Source organism: Artemia sp. Qi Xiang Cuo, chromosome 16, assembly GCF_049724085.1.
Source record: "Artemia sp. Qi Xiang Cuo chromosome 16, ASM4972408v1, whole genome shotgun sequence".
NCBI classification, from domain to species: Eukaryota; Metazoa; Arthropoda; class Branchiopoda; order Anostraca; family Artemiidae; genus Artemia; species Artemia sp. Qi Xiang Cuo.
In genome coordinates this window covers 39,884,744-39,892,780 of record NC_142809.1, presented here as the reverse complement: position 1 = coordinate 39,892,780, position 8,037 = coordinate 39,884,744, and positions in this window count along the sequence as shown.

The following is an 8,037-nucleotide window of genomic DNA, read 5'->3' as shown; positions in this document are numbered from 1 at the left end:
AGTAAGAATTTCCAAAAAGAATTAATATTTCCAGTTAAATTAGCAGCAACCTTAACAAAAGTGTGGATGAAGTTAACAGGCCCTTCCAATCAGAGGCAACGCTAGCGCTATAGCGTTGCCTATAGTAAAGGCCATACAGCTTAAATGTTTCATTATTATTATTATTTTTTTCCCCCAGAGGCACTTCATATGGAAGGGATCGTCGTATAAACTTCAAAGGGGGCTCATTCGATTGGAAATCAAGAGTTGTAGTGCCCTTTTTCATAGCCAAAAGTAATCGGAGGGCAACTAGCCCCCCCCCCTCACGCCCTTTTTTCCCAAATGCATCCGATAAAAATTTTATGATAGCCATTTTGTTAAAAATAGTTCAATTATCACACAAAAAAAACTCCGGTGTCGATACAACTCCCCAGGGCCCGGGGACAGGCGTTATACGTTTCTCCCTGGGGGCATATATGGTTCTTATGGAAGAAATGCTAGTAAAGATTTTAAAGAGGGCTCATTTGATTGGAAATTGAAAGTTCCAGTTCACATTTTAAGAGTCAAAAGATATTGGAGGGTAACCAGTCCTCCCACAACCATTTTTTCCAAAATACATCCGATAAAAATTTTGAGATAGCCATTTTTTTAAAAATAGTTCATTGATCACATTACAAAAACTCCTGTGTCGACTCAACCCCCAAGGGCCCGGGGGCAGGCGTTGTAAGTTCGAACTGGGGGTATATTTGGTTCTTATGGAAGGAATGCTCGTATAAACTTTAGAGAGGGCTCAGTTGATAGGAAATTGAAAGTTCTAGTTCACTTTTTAAGAGTCAAAAGATATCGGAGGATAGCCAGTCCCCCCACAACATTTTTTCCAAAATATATCCGATAAAAATTTTGAGATAGCCATTTTGTTAAAAATAGTTCAATGATCACATTACAAAAATTCCTGTGTCGACACAACCACCAAGGGCCCGGGGGCAGGCGTTGTAAGTTTTGCCTTGGGAGCATATAGGGTTTTTATGAAAGGAATGCTCGTATAAACTTCAGAAAGTGCTCATTTGATTGGAAATGAAAAGTTCTAGTTTACTTTTTAAGAGTCAAAAGATATCGGAGGGTAACCATCCCCCCACGCCCTTTTTTTCCCAAATGCATCCGCTAAAATTTTGAGATAGCAATTTTTTTTAAAATAGTTCGAAGATCAAATAACAAAAACTCCGGAGTCAACACAGCCCCCGAGAGCCCGGGGGCAAATACGTTTTTTTTTAAAGGGATGCTCGTATAAACTTCAAAGAGGGCTCATTTGATTGGAAACTGAAGTTTCTAGTTAACTTTTTAAGAGTAAAAAGAGGTTGGAGGGCACCTAGACCCTCCTCCACGCTTTTTTCTCTCAAACCCATCTGATAAGAACTTTGATATATCCATTTTGTTAAACATAGTTCAAAGATCATATGACAAAAAGTCTGGTGTTGACTCAACCCCCCAGGGCCCAGGGCAAGTAGCAAGAAGAATGATAATGAAAGAGGCATTTGAATCGACTTGACCAGTAAAAGTACCAAGAACCATGAAATAAAAGGGAGTTTTAATTAGTTTGATCTGTAAAAGTAACAAGAACAGAGACAATGAAATGAGATTTGAATCGATTTGACAACTAAAATTACAAAGAACAGAGACAATACAAGTAGTATCTGGATCAATTTGATCAGTAAAAGTATAAAGAACTGTGAAAATGAAAGGGGAGTTTTAATCGGTTTTGATGAGTAAAGTATCAAGAACAGTGAAAATGAAACGGGATTTTAATCGGTTTTGTATGTAATTAATTAAAAAAAATTCCACAAGACGGGTTTTTCAACGAAAAGTATAGAGCACCATTAAACAAAAAATAAGCAAACAGTAAAGTTACAAAATCTACCCAGCTTGAAACTACCACAACTCAGCATTAATTAATAATAGAAACACAAATCGACTATAAATTATAATAATTCACTAAGTCGAACTCAAAACGAGCAGAAATTAACATAAGTTGGGCTCAAAACCCCTATGCCTTTCTAAGGCCAGAACAAAATTTGCACTTTACTGAAAAAAATATAAATGTTTTACTTTTATAACTTTAATAAATCAAATAATATTAACATTTTGATTACTAAATAACAGTATATGTATATTAAAATGGAAATTCACATTCATTTGTATTTTTTTTCAGTAAAGTGCAAATATTGTTCTGGCCTTGGGAAGGCATAGGGGTTTTGAGCCCAACTTATTTTAATTTCTGGTCGTTTTGAGTTTGACCCAGTTATTTATTGTAATTTCTGTTTTTTTTAGTTTCATTTATTTATTGATGCTGATTTGTGGTAGTTTCACGCTTGTTAGATTATATGATTTTATTTTTGCTAATTTTTTGTTTAATGGAGCTCTTTACTTTTCTTTGAAAAACTTATTTTGTGGAAACAGTTTTTTTCAATTAATTTCGGTTCGTTTTATATTGGCAAAATCTTTTCAGGGAAAAAGAAAATAATACTTTAAATCCCTTTTTTAAGACTATAGTTTGGCCTGCTATTTGTATGCTGGAGAAAAATTTTCAGCAATTTTTTAAAATCATATACCCTTTTACAACGCTATATTGGGGGGGGGGCGTTTAAGATAGATATCCATTCGACAGTGGTGGATCCAGGGGGGGGGGTGAGGGGGGCCTCTGTGCTTGTTGTATTTGTGTGTGTGTCGTCTCTGTGTGTGTTTGTGTCGTCTCTGTGCGTGTGTCGTCTCTTTGTGTGTTTCGTCTCTGTGTGTGTGCTAAACTTTTGATATGCTAGCTTACTCTAAAAATAATGAACACATAACAATGTAATGCATAATGTATTTTTAATGAAATAGTGCTATGTAGAATATTAATACAAAATTACATTATGATACGTGGTCATACACGCGTTCACTCTTAAACATCCAGAAACGATGGTCCCATGATATAGAATAGTTTTTACCATGTCTTATGCATTTATCACGATCAGGTATGTCCTTAGGTATCCAGTGCGCGAAGAATCTGACCTCGTCTTCAGGACGGCGATACAGCCCTTCAAATTTAGGACACTGAAATTCTTCCAGATTGAAAATGGGAATCCTAGGGTCACACTTTTGAATTAAAACTTTATCTGTAGGCACATTACCCTTTATGTAGAGTGCTTCAACGCCGAAAAAGCTGCAAATTTCACTGACTTCCTCCTGGACATTTCTCAGTTCCTGACCACTATTATTAAGTGGTGTAATCACTCTATCGTAGAATCTCAGTCTGTTTATATGATGTAATGTAGTACTCCACAAGCTTTTATCATACTCAAACATGTTATAGTTCACTATCCAATGATAACAGTCAATTTCTTTGAGTTCCATTGACAGTAATAAAAATTTACATTCAAATATAACACCACAAGATGATTTCTTCAAACCGATAAATTCTGTGTCATACAGTCCTATCATCTTGGAAGGTATTAATTTAGCTGTTAAGAAGAGAAATACATCATCAAACTTTTATACCTTCGCTCAAGGTTGAATGGAGTTATGGCTAGGAGGATGACTCCTAAAACACTCTGAATTCATTGTGGGGAGGAGCCATAAAACCCTCTCTGACCAATGAAAAATCTCAAAAACTCCTCTGGTCTTGATTTCACCTCTTAACTTAAACAACGAGGCATTCAATAGTCGTTCTTTTCAAGGCTATTAAAAAAGTGTACCATCGTTGCATCTCTGACCAATGAAAAATCTCAAAAATTCCTCTGGTCTTGATTTCACCTCTTAAGTTAAACAACAAGGCATTTAATACTCGTTCTTTTCCATTATATTAAAAAATTGTACAATTTTTGTATCTCCGATCAATGAAAAATCTCAAAAACGCCTCGGGTCGAAAATAAATAAATAAAGTTGAATAATTTTGAAGTTTAAAAAAAATAGTTTGTTCTTATGAAAAAAAAATAAAGTTGAATAGTTTCGAAGTTTAAAAAAATAGTTTATTTTTATGAAAATAAAATAAATAAAGTTGAATAATTTCGAAGTAAAAAAAAATAGTTTGTTTTTATGAAAAAAAAATTGAATTAGAAACATCGGTCCGCATTATTATGAGTATCCAAAACTAGATTTAAATTTCACATTTGAAACAGAGACTGGGTCTAAGTTTCACATCTGTAGCAGAGAATTGTATTTTCCATAATTTTCTTACAGGAAACTAGAGTTTATGGTCAAAAACCCTTATTAGCTCAGATTCTACAGAAATAGTTTATTTTTCGATCCAAAATGGGACTTAAGTTTCACATTTGAACCAGAGAATTGTATTTTCCATAATTTTCTTACAAAAAACTAGAGTTTACGGTCAAAAACCCTCATTAGCTTAGATTTTACGGAAATAGTTTTATTTCTCGATCCATAAATGGACTTAAGTTTCACATTTGAAGCAGAGAATTGTATTTTCCATAATTTTTTTTTACAAAAAAACTAGAGTTTACGGTCAAAAACCCTCATTATCTCAGATTTTACGGAAATAGTTTTATTTTTCGATCCATAAATGGACTTAAGTTTCACATTTGAATCAGAGAATTGTATTTTCCATAATTTTCTTACAGGAAACTAGAGTTTACGATCAAAAACCCTTATTAGCTTAGATTTTACGGAAATAGTTTTATTTTTCGATCCATAAATGGACTTAAGTTTCACATTTGAACCAGAGAATGGACCTAAGTTTCACATTTGAACGAGAGAATTGTATTTTCCATGATTTTCTTACAGGAAACTAGAGTTTATGGTAAAAAACCCTTATTAACTCAGATTTTATAGAAATGTTTTATTTTTCGATCCGTAAAGTGACTTAACATTGACATTTGAGGCAGAGAATTGTATTTTCCATAATTTTCTTACAAAAAACTAGAGTTTACGGTCAAAAACCTTTATTGGATCAGATTTTATAGAAATAATTTATTTTTTCGATCCAAAAACGGACTTAAGATTCACATTTGAATCAGAGAATTGCATTTTCCATAATTTTCTTACAAAAGGCTAGAGTTTACAGTCAAAGATCCCTATTAACACGGATTTTCAAGAATTAGTTTTATTTTTCGATCTAAAAAGGTCTTAAGTTTCACATATGAACCATCGATTTGTATTTTCAATAATTTTCTTACAAAAAACTAGAGTATACAGTCAAAAGCCCTTATTAGCTCAGATTTTACAGAAATAGTTTATTTTTTCGATCCAAAAATGGACTTAAGTCTCACATTTGAATCAGAGAATTGTATTTTCCATAATTTTCTTACAAAAAACTAGAGTTTACGGTCAAAAACCCTAATTAGCTCAGATTTTACAGAAATAGTTTTATTTTTCGATCTATAAATAGAATTAAGTTTCACATTTGAAGCAGAGACTTGTATTTTCCATAATTTTCTTACAAAAAAATCTAGAGTTTACGGTCAAAAACTCTTATTAACTCAGATTTTACAGAAATAGTTTATTTTTCGATCCAAAAATGGACTTAAGTTTCACATTTGAAAGCTACAATCGTAATGAATGATACTTGTTATAAGAAAATATGTCAATTACCAAAAAAAAAATAAAAAAAAAATGGGGAGAGGGGGCCCAAAAAGTTGGAGGGAGGGGGCGCCCTTCGAGTTTGGGGATAGGGGACCTATGGAGGGTTGATGTCTCTGCTGGTTAGGGTCATTGATACTTATGATCCTTGATGGTTCGTACTCACATACACCTTACTACTTGATTTGCAAGGATTTCTATGGTTTGTTCTTAATTTCTTTATTAAAATTATTTTCTTGCCATCTACATTTCTCTTAGTATAAACTTTTTAGTATACTATAACGTTGGACCCTATTTTAAACTGAAAACACTTTTCAAACGCCACTTGTGTATTATTCAGAACACATAAAAGAAGTAGGGCTAGGTCAAGTCATAAGACTATTTTATCATCGTTAACCATTTTCATAGATTGATATTGTTGCAAATTTATAATAAATAAGGTATGAATTAACATACTCTTCAGGGTTACCTTAACTGCTAATCAGTTTAACCCTTTTTTTCTCCATCTTCCAAGCTCCGATGTCACTGATTGGCTCCTAAAAAACGGATGTTGGCTAAAAAAAAGTCTGGTTGAAAAACTTGGAGTTGAAACAAACTTGTGTGGGGAATCCCCGCTCATACTTTTATCTTTTTTGCAATGTTTAGGAACCGGAGGGGAATCCCCCGCTCGCTTGGAAAGGTATCAATGAAAAGCAAGCAAAACTCTCTCCCATCCCTCCAAAAATATTTTATTCAGAGATGTCTTGTTAAAAAATTATCCAATCACTAATTAGAATCAATTACACTCCTATTATTCAAACATTAATTAATATCGTTCACAGTGTCCAATTTGCGAATTCCTTATCCCTTTTTGCAAATGTCAATCAAACAATTCCGATTGTAAAAGCGTGTTTAATAACGTTGCTTTGAAAGGTATCCATAAGTACATGCTCTGAAAAGGTGCCAAGCTACGTAATCTCCCCAAACATGTCAAACTGACGGTTCTTGTATAATTCCATATGCAATTGATATCAATAGCAATAACCAGTCTGATAATCTGCCTTGGAAAGGTGCCAAGGAACATAAAGTCCCCAAATAGCACAGGAAGGAACATAAAGGCCCCAAAATGGTACCTACTACTCTACTGAAAACTGAGTGATAGATTCGCCATGGCATTCCATAAGATCCAAAGAATCTAATTAAAAGGGAGCACCCACAAAAGCCAAATAAGGCCAGTAACCTATGAGAAATCGCAAAACACCCTAGACAATGAACAAGTCCCAATGGGGGGGCCTGGGTCTATCAAAATATTTCCATGGTTTCCCAGGGACTTTAATATCATTTTCTTCCGTCTCCACTTCAAATGAAAAAAAAAATATATCTTTTTGACATCCCTGCTTCCAATTAAAAAAAAGAGGTATTATCATTTTAAAATGATAGCCCTCTATCCCCCTCCCCTATAGACAATAATTTACAATTTATTTATGAATCATATTTTTGGGGTAACTTCCGGTTCAATGGTTCAATCTTTAATTCCCCAACCTTGTACATAGCTTAGTCTATAGCTAAATTTTGTCTCAACCGAATTTTTTTTTTGAGGGGGGGGGGGTAAAAATATTCCAGAAAGAAGATTGTATTTTCTATCAGGCGTTCAATAATTGAGTATTAAACATTAAGAAAATCTTATCTAAAACAGCAAAAAAAAAAAATCTGCAAACTTACAATTCAGCTGTAGAAACAATCCGTCGGCTGTCAATTTCAAAATCCAACAAAAGGCTGAAGCTGTATAGCAGTGAATGCGTTCTATAATTCTATTCAACCTGGAAAATAAAATTCTTGACAACAAATGATTTAAGAAATAGCAATTAGGAAACTGCATACGAAATGATTTAAACTCATTTCATAAAGATGATACTTTTTTTTTTCAACAGGTGGAGAAATGTGTATATTACAGTAGTAGAAATTACATATTACATCTGTCTGGTTTTTATGCAAAGTAACAAAAGAGACGAAAATTAATGAACAAGAGAGTAGTGAAGAATTATGGTATGCAAAGTAATATTTGGCAGGGAAAGTCGCTGGTCATAAATCACTAGGGGTGGCACCGTGATTGCGTGATTTTCGGGGATTCGGGGAACCAAATTTTTTTTCGGGGTGACACATAGTTTTTCTGGGAAATACCCGAAGATTAGGGTATAGTACAAGCTCTGCTTGATTTCTAATCAGGAAAATCGAAATACTAAACCACACGAGAAGGAAAAGCTCCGACTTTGCGGTTGAAGCAATAAAGAATTGCCGCAAAAATAATTTAAAGTCGACCGAACGCCGCCGCCTCTACCGGCGGCGGCGTACCTGTGGCGTGCCAGTGGCGTTACGACACTTCGGCGGCGTTCGACTGGGCCTCTCGTCGGCGGCATTCGGTCGATCCGCCGGCGCGGTGTCGGGGTCTAATCCAAGCTATCAAAGAAAATAAACAGATTTTTTTTTTGCGAATGGTATCAAGTTCTCCAT